This window comes from Carlito syrichta, unplaced genomic scaffold (genome assembly GCF_000164805.1).
Source record: "Carlito syrichta isolate Samal-C Ts95f unplaced genomic scaffold, Tarsius_syrichta-2.0.1 Scaffold287139, whole genome shotgun sequence".
NCBI classification, from domain to species: Eukaryota; Metazoa; Chordata; class Mammalia; order Primates; family Tarsiidae; genus Carlito; species Carlito syrichta.
Genome location: NW_007231235.1, coordinates 210799 through 222643, shown reverse-complemented (window position 1 = coordinate 222643; position 11845 = coordinate 210799).

Sequence of the window (11845 nt, the reverse complement as noted above, 5' to 3'; positions counted from 1 at the left end):
GAGGTGGCGACTACCCAACCCTGTGGAGCCTGGGTGCCGCGGGCTTTCCCTCGGGAGAGCTGGGGGTGTTTGAGCAAAGCGTGTGCAATAAGACTTAGGGTTAAAAAGGCCCCTTTGGCAGGGGCTGGTGTGGAAGCCAAGAAAAACAGGGTGGCCAGTGATGGGGACAGAAGGCTGGAGGAGCCCCAGCAGGAGGGACATTGAATGCACCTGTTTTTCTCTCCCATCGAATTGCATACATGTGACCATAGAAGATGGTTATGGCGGTGATGAGCTGGAAAGCCGTGATGCCACATCTCAGGGACTCAAGAGCCATGACTGCCAGATTTTGGATAGCTCCTTGCACTGGGGCCATGGCTTCATCTGAGGGTGACTCTCCTCTCCCCACTGCCTGCAGAGCCACCAGGAGTCACACTGGCAGATTACAGGCCTAGTAGAAAAAATTACAATGAAAAGAAAAATAAAAGGAGTAGAGAAAATGGATAAGAGGAGAGAGATCAAATGCCCTTGTCCTCTTGTTCCATTGGTGTTAGGACACTGAGGAATGCAGGACCGTTCTCAAGGGATACCTGGCAGGGACATTATCATGCCACAGAGCAGCTAATGCTGTCCTGGATCATCCTTTGTGATCTCTCGGAAGCTCTTTGGGTGCTTTCCTTATTGTCTTACAGCCTCTTTGCCTTCCTCTCATCTTCCTCCCGCTTCCAACAAAGTACAGCTTGACAATTGCAGGAATGAATGGGTGGACCATCATTCCTTTTCTGTCTTTCCTGTCCTGCAGCCACAGTGGTCAAACTGGGGAAGCCAAGGGTGCTACAGAGCCCATATCTGAAATAGCATGTCTTTCTTAGAATGCTTCTGTGAGTTCCTGGTCTTGGCGATGGTTAGCTAGTGTCCTGTGTTTGCATGTGACCTGAAAACTCAGCCTGCAAGGGTTGGAATGCCTGGTGCCCTTCTTTGGGGGATTTCTTCATTTCCTATGCGTATGGCATAAGAGCTAACTGGGGGCTGTGGCTGGGAACCCCCCCTATCTGATGAGGACTTAGAAACGTGTACATGGGCCAGGCTTGGAGGCTCAGCCTGTAATCCCAGCACTTTGGGAGGCTGAGGTGAGTGGATTACCTGTGCCTGTGGGTTTGAGACCAGCCCGGGCAACTAGGAGAGACTTTATCTCTATAGTAAATTTTAAAAAAATTATCTAGGCGTGGTATTGCACACCTGTAGTTCTGGCTACTTGGAAGGCTGAGGCCGCAGGCTTGCCAGAGCCCAGCAGGTCTATGCTGGGGTGGCCGTGAGCATGCCACGGCACTCCAGCCTGGGAAACAGAGTGAGACTCCAACTCAAAAAAAAAAGGAAAAGAAAAAAAGAAATCTATCCGTGTCCTGTTGGTAACACTTGGAGCAAGGAAAAGGCACTGGAAGTGCCAGAGTTTTTACCTGTGTGTTTCTCCCAAGATTGAGTGTTTCTGAATGATACCGCCACGCTCCTGGAGGGCAGTGGCTCTGCTGCTGGGGCCCACCTTGTATTCTTCCACTTCCAGACCAATGGACCAGAGAGATGGGGCAAGATGGTAGCCTGGTGGCTGGGTCCCTGGAACAGCAGTCATAAACAGTAATATTGTACTATTATTGCCTTGAGTTTACTCTGTGTACTTCCCTTCAAAGAACTGTCATATTCACCACCTTATAGTCCCAAAGGCTCCTGTGTGAGATGATTCGGAGGAAGGACTATTTTTAGAGATGAAAACTGTGACGCCCAGGAGGACACACTCTCTCCTCAGGCCCATCCATCATGTGTGTGTGTGGTGGGTATAGAGAGGTGCTGCGGCTCAGACGATGATTTCTGCCATAACCATAATTGGGAGTGAAAACCGGGCTTCTGGGAGAAAGAACAAGCCCTGGTTCTGAGTGTCAGTGGTGGCGGTGGGGGTGAGCTCACCCGGGGATCAGAGCCATCCAGAGGACTTGCAGGCGGAACTTCCCCTCAGGGTCCAACTGTGAGTCACTGTGGTTCGTGTCCCTGCAATGGGCTCCATCCCAGGCCTCCCACTTCACCCTGGTACATCATGGTCACTGGTTAGCCCCAATGACTCATTTGGTCTCTCAAGCCAGGACTGGGGGTGGAGTCTCGCTCCTTCTGGCATCTGGACCCTCGGTGCTAGCAACGCAGCGTGGCCGGCCACGCTCTCAGCTGCTGTGTGCAAGACGTGTGTCCCAGGGAAAGCCCCTCTCCCTCCACAGAGGTCGAGCAGAAGCCACGGCCGCAGCACGCAGAGTTCAAAATGCAGTTTGGAAAGTCCGGGCTGCTCCGTGGAGGTGAGGCAGCCGCAGCCTCGGCTTTCTGAGCCCCGGGGTGAGTTTGGCTGTGATACCCGAGAGAAGGGGAAATAACTCAGGCTCTGGGGTGCAGTGTCCTCCCATGGAGACAGCAGACTTCACCCAAAAGGCCAACGGCGGGCAGGGTGTCGGATTTCCCGCCACACCCGGGGCTTGGCCTCTGCTGTCATTTCTCTTCCTTGGTTTTCATCTTCTGAGGAAAGAAATGGTGTCATCTTTTCTTAACCTGTCGATCTCACACTCCGTGCTGTCCAATCTGATGTCATCTGTGTTGATTGTCTGCTTTAGAAACCAGGTAGTGACAGGGACTTTCAGAGGATTACAAAAAGAAGTAAATCCCCAGGCTATTTTGGGGAGGTTTTTTCTTTACTCTCCTGTTTTTTTGTTTTCATGTTGTTTTTTTTTCCTCTTTCTTATGCTTCATTTTTTAATTTAAAAAAAAAAATTATAAGAGAAGCCATGTGAGAGTAGAGAAAGAAAGGTTACCTAAGAATGTATATGAGTTTGTTTTCTCAAATGGTATTTATTTGATGTCTATCTAGGAGATTAGTCCTGAGAGATTTACACCAGTCACTGTGCGAGATTGGTTGCCTGGAGCCTTGGCCTCGATGACCTGTCCCGCCTCTCACCTGACTCCCAAAGTAAGGAAACGTATTAACAGTCCCAGGTCTCAGTTTACCTGTCTTCAGCCCCTCTCTTTCCCAAGCATAATGGAGCTAACTTATTGCATCCCGGTTTTGTCCTTTGGCTCATCAGCTCTGGAACTTTCCACTTCTAGTTTTTTGGGTTTTCGAACTGGAGGTCGCGGAGGTATGAGAGCAATGTTTAGGGTAAAGGTCAAAGGAGAGGGGAACCTAGCCAGGCCGCGGGCATGGGTGCCCACCTGTTAGGCCCTGTCTTTCTCAGACAGCCGATCAGACATCTCTTGAGACAGTGAGTCTGCCGTCTCCATTGAGAGGGTGCGGGGGAGGCAAAGGCTGGGTCACTCAGGGGTGCTGTTTGACCTAGTCCTTGAGGGTCAGCTCCACAGGGCCCAGCTGACCTGGAAAATAGGTAGGTCTAAGGTATGGACATGGATTCGAGTTGGCTAAGGTATGAGAACTTGTGTGAAAAGGGTCGGCCCCTGGGTGACTCAATCCACTTCGAGCTATAAAAGGGAAGTGACTCACTTCCAGCCCTGAACAAGAACTCCTAAGGCTAGGCCGCCAGCACCTGTCTGGGACGTGGTTAGTTGTTAATGCTGCAAGAGTGTCATGGGAACCAAAGCCGGCCTGGATGTCCAGAGGGAGTTTGACTTTTCACAGCTGGCAGCCTGTCCACTCACCTTCTCATGGCTCCTCTCCGTCCGCCCCCAAGTGCAGAGGGGCCCTTTGAGCTCTTAGTCGTCCAGAATCTCCCGAGGTGCCCCTCGAGGGTGCAGATTCCACAGGGGATCAGGAAGAGAGAAATGGATTGATGAAGGGAAACCACGACCACCACTTTTTTTTGTCCTGCTGGAAGATCAGGTCTGAGGAGCTGGTGGGAATCTGGGCCTCCCAGGAGGTGTGGGCTGTGGATGGGCTGGTCCTGCTGCTCCGCCCTCTCCTCCCGCCCTACAGGTGTCACCTCCAGAGCTCTGGTTCCCGCGGCTCCATCAGAGCTGCATGGATTCCTTTGGGGGGTGTGGGCTCTGTGTGTGAGGATCAGCAATTCATGCCCCGCTAACCTCTGGCCCTAGTCAAGGGTCGTGCACCTGGTGCTGCATTCTGCTCTGAAGTCCCACAGCTACTTCCTGGGACTGCTTAGGACAGCTTCGTGAAATACAGGGCCCGGCTCTGAGGACTCTCACAGGACGGGTCGGTAAAGCTGTTGCCCGTGAGTTGAGTTAGGAGTTCACATCAGTTCTGCGTTGTCCTCTCTTTATGCCTGGAAAAGTACAGAATGGGCAATTTCTCCTCCCAGATCCCAAAAGGCATGTTTTACTGCGCCTGGGGGAGGCCCAGCCTGGGCACAAGCTGAGCCTGCCCCTGCCAGGGCCCTGCCCCTCCACATCCAAACTGTCAGGCAGTAGGAGGAAGGCTGTGATTGAACAGAAAGAACGGCAAGTTTTAGTGAGTCAGGCTCTCCCCAGTGTCCGCAAAGGTAGCCCAGGGCCCTAAAGGAGGAGGCATCCCTGATATTTGTTGCCACACCGGTAAAGCCCCGAATGCCAGTGGGCAACACAGGGAGTGGGGACGTCACTTGCCTGCCTGGTCTGTGGTAGGAATTGGGACGCGTGCTCCCTGGGTGGCCCTGAGTGAGCTATCACCCTGCACTGGCAGAGTTTCCCCATCTGTAAAGTGGGAGTAATAACGACACCTGTCCTGCTTCCCTGACAGGGTTTGTGTGAGGCCAGCTGAGATCACCGAGCATGTGACAAGACTTTGGGTGTGGCTAAGGGCCACCCAGATCGGGGTTGAGGCACCCGGGTGCTTACGGTGATTAGCAGCAGAGCAGGGCCTGAGGTCTGTGCTCCCCCAGGAGGGTTGCTTTACAGGCACCCACCTGCAGCTTAAGAGCTTCTCGGGCCTCCCACGGCTGATAAATCACCCGTCGGGCGGGTGTGCTTGTCTGGACTCCAGCATGAACAGACAGCCTGCCCTTGGCTTCTGCAGAGGATGGCTCTTCTGTTCCTTTCCTAGTGAGTTGGGCAGGTGCAAAAATAGATGACTTTGTAGGATTTCCTGAGGAACCCTCCAACTGCCCATATAGAAAATGTGGTGGCGTGGTGCTCCCTCCTCAGTTCACACAGGGGTGCTGATTTAGGTGTCTCCTGACATGGGGTTTGTCCTGGTTTCTCACTTTCTTGTTGGCTTGTTTTTAAGACAGGGTCTTGCTATGTTACCCAAGCTGGTCTTGATCTCCAGAGCTCAAGCGATTGAATCCTGAGATTTTTTTAGGTGTGTGTTGCCAAGTCCGGGTAGTTGTCTTCTTACCATCGAAGAAGAGACAGGCACATCAGAGTGTCAGATTTTATCCCATAGTGTGGTATACCAAGGAGATGCTCTCTAAATAGTCATGGAATATACAAATAATCTAAGTCTTAGCATTTCCTTTTTCATGGTTCGTTTTGTTTTGTAGAGTTCCATGCACTCATTGAAAGGAGGAAGGTTGAGACTTAAGGGGGAGCACCCCGAGTGGGCAATACATCCCTGCGTAGTGCCTTTCCAGTGCCCAGCACTTTGCTAAGTGGTTTAGGTACAGTCTTTGCTCTCATAAAATTAAACGCTTTTTAAGATTTTTAAATTTTATTTTAGAGTTGTGGGATCCATATGAGGATTTCCTATATAAGTAAATTACATGCAGGTGAAGTTTGAGCTTTTAGCGAGCCCTTTCTTCCTCTGATAGTAGACTTGGTACCCAGTGTGTAGTTATGTGCCCCAGGTATCTTTTGGCAGAGCAATTTACATTCTTCTGGGAATATTCCCAGAAGTGGGATTCCTAGATTGTATAGAAGCTCAAATTTTAGTTCTTTAATAAAATGCCACACTGCTTTCCATGAAGGTTAAACTAGCTTACATTCCCATCAACAGTGTAGAAGCATTCCCTTTTCTCTGCAGCCACACCAACATCTGCTGTTTTTTGACTTTTTTATAATAGCTATCCTTACCGGTGTTAAGTAGTATCTCATTGCAATTTTGATTTTCATTTCTCTGATGGTTAGTGAGGCTGAGCATTTTTTCATATGTTTGTTGGTTGCTTGAATGTCTTCCTTTGAGCAGTGTCTGTTCATGTCTGTTGCTCACTTTTTAATGGGTTTGTTGTTCTTTTTCTTGTCAATTTGTTTGAGTTTTTTGTAGAGGAATGTTAGACCTTTGTCAGATGCACAGCTTACAAATATTTTTTTCCCCATGGGTTGTCTCTTTGCTTTCTTGATGGTTTCTTTGCTGTGCAAAAAGTTTTTAGTTTGATAAGGTCCCATCTGCCAATCTTAGCTTTTGTTGTATTTGCTTTTGAGGACTTGGCCATGAATTCATTGTATACTCAGATGTCCAAGAAGGTGTTCCCTAAGTTTTCTTCTAAGATTCTTGTAGTTTGAGGTTTCATATTTAAGGTCTTGATCCGTTTTGAGCTAATTTTTGTAGATAGTGGTAGATGGTGTAGATGTGGTTAGCCAGGTTCTCCAGCACGATCTGCTAAATATAGTTTCCTTTCCCCAATGTCAAACTCTTTTTTGACTGTCTGATTCCATCTCTCATCTCCACGATATCCTCTAAGTCTTTCTCGATAGATACTTGCTACTTAAACACCTTGATAATGAATAATCACCTGCTCTAATATCAGCAATACCAGTTGTAGGGAAGTTCACTAATTTAGAAAATGTTCATCTGCCTCTGGATCCTTCCCTTTGTAGGTCCTAGACAGTGAACAGGGCATGAGAGTATAGAATTATAGCTGAGTTGTGGGGTACAGACTACAGAAAAGGGAATGATCCTTGGGACTGGGAAGAATCCTTGTGGAGTCACTCAGACTTGAAGGAAAGAGAAGATCTGTAGACTCTCTGTAGTGGTTTGAGTAGTGCCCCCTTCCCCAAATTCATGTCTGCCTAGAACCTCAGAATCTGACCTATTTGGAAATAGGGCCTTTGCAGATATAATAAGTTAAGGGTCTTGAGATGAGATCATTCTGGATTCAGGCCCTAAATCAAATGACCAGACCTTAAAAGAGAAGGGAACACAGAAAAGACGAGACTAAGAAAAATGCAGGCAGAAGCTGGAGTGATGTATCTACAAGCCAAAGAACACCAAACATTGCCTGGAGAAGCCAGGAGAGAAGCATGGGACAGATACTCCTTCAGAAAGAACCAACTCTATAAATATTTTAATGTTGAACTTCTGGCCTCCTGAGCTGTAATAGAATAGATTTCTGTTGTTTTAAGTCATCAGTTTGTGGTAATTTGTTATGGTGGCCCTAGGGAACTAACATACCACCCAACCATGAGGAACAGATCAAAATAAGGAGGAAGAAATAACCATGCTTTGTTGGGGGCCAGGGGAAACAGACTTGAGGTGGGGAGCTGGGGGGCTGGGCCACATGGTAAGGAGACTGAACGTATTCATTTGTTAGGAAGGGGGGCCTGCAGTTCAGATGCCCCATGATGCCAGACTGAGGTGTGTTTAGGGGAGACATTTTTCTCCAGGAACATTGGTGCTCTTCAGAGCCCCAAAAGGTGCCAACCTGGATACCCTGACTTGGTTAGATCTCTCTCCACTAAATGTTCACCAGTACCTGGTTTTCTATTCTTAGAAAGGGATCAAACCATCCGTAACATCCATACCAGTCTGCAAACAAATATGTAATTTATAAAATGACAAGCAATTATAAGATGCTTACCATTAAAAGCATTTATAAAAGCAAGGGAACTATTTAGGAATCATATTTTGTTATATGATGTTACTCTTTTATTATTAAGCAATAGTTGGATATTTTCATAGTTGTTTAATATTTCACTGTAGGACTATGATGTAGTTATTTTTGACTAGTTCTTTGATGTTTCTAATTTTCTTCCTTTTGCTGTAAAATGAGGCTCTGGTGACAATCTTTATAGCAAGAATTTTATTCATATCTATACTAGTTTCCTGGGCTGCTGCAACAAGTTACCACACACTTGATGCCTTAAAACAACACAAATTACTTCTCTCACAGTTCTGGAGGCCAGAGTCTTGAGTAGTAATCAAGTCACTAGCAGGAAAGGTTTCTTTTAGAGGCTGCAGGGAAGAATTGCTCCTTGCTTCTGTCAGCTGCAGGCATTCCTTGACTTGTAGCATGTCATGCTAGTCTCTGCCTATGTGATCACATCAAGATCACCTTTCTGTGATCAAATCTTCCTCTACCCCCTCCTGTAAGAACACTTGCGGTTATGTTTAGGGCCCTCCCACACGATTCAGGACATTCCCCTCATCTCAAGATCTTTCACTTAATCTCATCTGCCACGTCCCTTTTGCCATATGCTGTAAGGTGGTATTTGGACATTACAGGGGTTACAATGTGATGGTCTTTTCTAGGGGGGAGGGGAGCAAGCTGTGTGTGATTATTCAGCTTATCACCACATCCGTGACTATTTTCTCACAATAAGTTCCTGAAAGTGGACATAGAGAGCGGAAGGACAATTTGTAGGTCGCATGAAAGTATTCGGTGTTCCACAGAGGGAGCCGGCATGTGTTTGTTGCTGTTCCTTTAAGAACCTTTCTAGCTCTCCTGGAAGTCAGATCAGATGGGGGTGGGGGGAGCTATAGATTGAAATCCCCATTACAGGAATCATTTAAAGTTGGCCTCTAGGAAGCTGGGGCTAATGAGATAATTCCCATTAGGGAGGAAGGAAATGAAGGTGGCCTGACATCCTTTCTGTCTCTAATTTATATGATTCACTGAAGCCTCCCCCTCTTCCCCACCCCGCACCCCCCTCCTTCGGCCGCCCTTTTGAGTTCTGGTCCCACTGTCCATCCGCCTTCTGCCAGTCAGGGCTCTGGTTCCAGCAAGTCCCAGCATGCCGAGGAACCTGGGAGGGTTGCCTTCCGCGGAGACAAGGCATCAGGCTCTTTTCTTGGTAGCTGTGCCAGGGAGTCTATTCTTCACCCCGTTCCTCTCTTTTCCCAAGCCTTGCCCGGCTGCTCCCACCCCAGCCAGGATGGGGACTGGTGCCTGTAGGACCAAAAGAAAAGGGGAACGCTGTCAACAGAACACAGGCAGGCTTGAGGGGACCCAGAAGCCAAAGCTGCCAAGACTGTTTGTTTCCTTCCCCCACCCCCCTGTGCTTTCGGGGAGGGGAAAAAGAGAAAAAAAGCAAAACCAAGAGGACAGGAGAGAGAGCATTCTCTTCCTGTTTTGCTCTGCTGCCTACACTTTTGGTCAAAGTTCTCTGCAAACATGAAAATCCAGTTTGGGTCTTTAATTAGAAAAGTGTGAAGTAGCCCAAACTTGAGGGTTTTTGAAGTTCAAGTCAAACCCTGGAGACACATCTGGGGGCTGGAGGGAGCGAGGAGAGCAGGGAGGGAGAACCCGCTCTCATCCGGCATGTTGCCGTCAGCTGTTGGCTGTTTCGTTTGTTGGACATCCTCTCTCTTTTCTCAGACCTGCTGGGGACAGGTCTGACCACCCCAGTCCCCATGCCCAAGAAGGGTCCCTGGCACTCAGAGGGAGGCTGGCTCTTCCTTGTCCCCGGTCTACTGCTTTTCCTCCGCTCGCCCTCCCAGAGGGAGGCCATATGGTGGGCTCTTCCGCGTCAGGGCCAAGGGCCAGAGCGGCTCCGGCCCCGGGGACAGTCCAGCAGCCCTGATGTGCCGTGTGGGTGGCCTGCTCTGTGAACTTGCTGCCTGACCTCCCAGGGCCTCTGAGAGTCCAGCTGCAGCCTTGGGCAACAGCCTGGCCCCATCGTGGTGGGAGGGTGCTGAGACCCAGCTCCCCCGCTTCACCCTGGCACGGATGCCGCAAGCTGGCCAGGCTGCGCGGGGCCAGGCTCGGCAGACCAGACGGAGCCCCCGTGGGCATCGCTTCCAGCGGAGTTAGCCTAGCCTGGCTCTTACGGCAGTAGTGTCTCTAATGAGAATGAGACAGACAGACAACCAGAGGTTCAAGGAAGAGAGGACACAAATTAGGATGAAAGACACAGAGAAAGATAGAAGAGTTGGATATCTGCTCATTTCAGCGCTAAAGAACAGCGAAGATCAGGTTCAGATGAGCCTTAGCTACTTTGGAAGACAGTTTATGTCAGTGGCTGAGCCGAGCTGTGCACTGTGGAGACTTCTTAAGCCTCCTACTTACAACCCCTGGCTGGCTTCACCACCACCTCCCTGCATATGGGCACAAGCACTCAGAACTTCTAGGGGTGACTGAGGGAATATGGAAGGAGGGGTGATAAGGGTTCATCCAAACGCCAAGAACAACTTTATTGACTAAAAAGGGGTCATGAGTGCTGACTCTGGACGTTTTTGTACATCTCTTAGGTATGATCTACATCGGGAAAACAACATGGAAGTGGCTTGATGTCCTTCTTCCTTGGAGATGTGCTGTCTGTGTTTTTGCTTGTTTGTTTATTTGAGTTGGAGTCTCACTCTGTCACCCAGACTGGAGTGCAGTGGCCGCTCCCGGCCACCGCAACCTCGACTTTCTGGGCTCCGAGATCCTTCCGCCTCAGCCTTCCGAGTAGCCGGAATTACAGGCACGCACTACCACATCTGGCTAATTTTTCATTTATTGTAGAGATGAGGTCTCGCTGCCCAGGCGGGTCTCGAACCCGCGGGCTCAGGCAATCCACTCACCTTGGCCTCCCAAGGCGTGGGATTACAGGTTGAGCCACCGAGCCCGGCTCTGTCTGTTTTCCAATAGAGATAGTGCCACGGGAAACTAGAGTAATAAAGACACATGCTGCTGAGGGAGTCCTTAGTACTTAACTCAGTCCTCACAACAGCTCTAAGTTGGAGAAGCTTCTACCATTACCCCTGCCTTACACATGGGTTAAAGATAATTGAGGTAACTTGCCCTGGATCCTGTTACTAATAAGAGGCTGATCTTGAGCCCTGCTCTGACTTTGTGTCGTTAAGCTGTGGCATCTCCATGACAGGTACTACCTGAAGTGTTCCTCATTGGTCGAACGAGTGTCCATGCTCTGTGTGCCTCCCATACTTGTAAGATAACTAGCTTGTGTTGCTAGTGACTCACTTGGTCATTTGTTCATTTGTTCAGTCATTCATATGCCTCTTCAGGGCCAGCCAGGGAGCTTGGTATTGGTAGTGCAAAAAGAAAAACATGGCCGCCACCACGAGCTGACCAGAAAGACCTACAGCCCCGAGGAACATTCAGGAAGCAAGAAGCCTGCCAGCACCCACAGTCTGAGGACATGTGCTCTTTCTCCTCCCAAGTCAATGGGCTGTGCTTCTTGGTGACCCAGGTCCAAACAACCTGGAAGACCCACTGTGCCCTCCCTGAAGACTGACCGCTGGCCCTCACACGTCTGGGCAGACAGTAGAGGCCAACAAGGGGCTTCAGGGGGCAGTTTATCCCTCCTGAGAAAGAGTGGAATGAGTGTCCTCTTTTGCGGTCTCATTCTGTTATGATTGACAGAGGGGAGAGGGACTCCTGTGTGATCCCACAGTAGCTGCTTCTCTCTCCGCCTGATCTCCGCTGCTGCAGCAGGGCCAGGGCTCTGGCCCAGTCCCTCCCTTTCTGTTGTTAAACAGAACAGGCTATCTGAAGAAAGGGGAGGAAAGGCCTTGTGATTGGCTCCTGGGTGGCCCCCGAGGGACATATTGCTTGATAAGGAGAGGACAGAAGGGAGTCTGGGACTGGGGGAACCTATTATCTTTAAAGTCCATCTTTAGGAACAATCCTCTGGGAATAAACAAGGGATCCAGGTTGGCTGGTTCGGACGGTCTTTGATCTACCTATAAGTTAATGCTTTTCAGCAGAGAACCGCAAAGCAACCCCACCCAGGGTGTCAGAGATAACAGGCTGGTGCAATCGCACACTACCGCCTCTTGATAATGCCGGGTTTT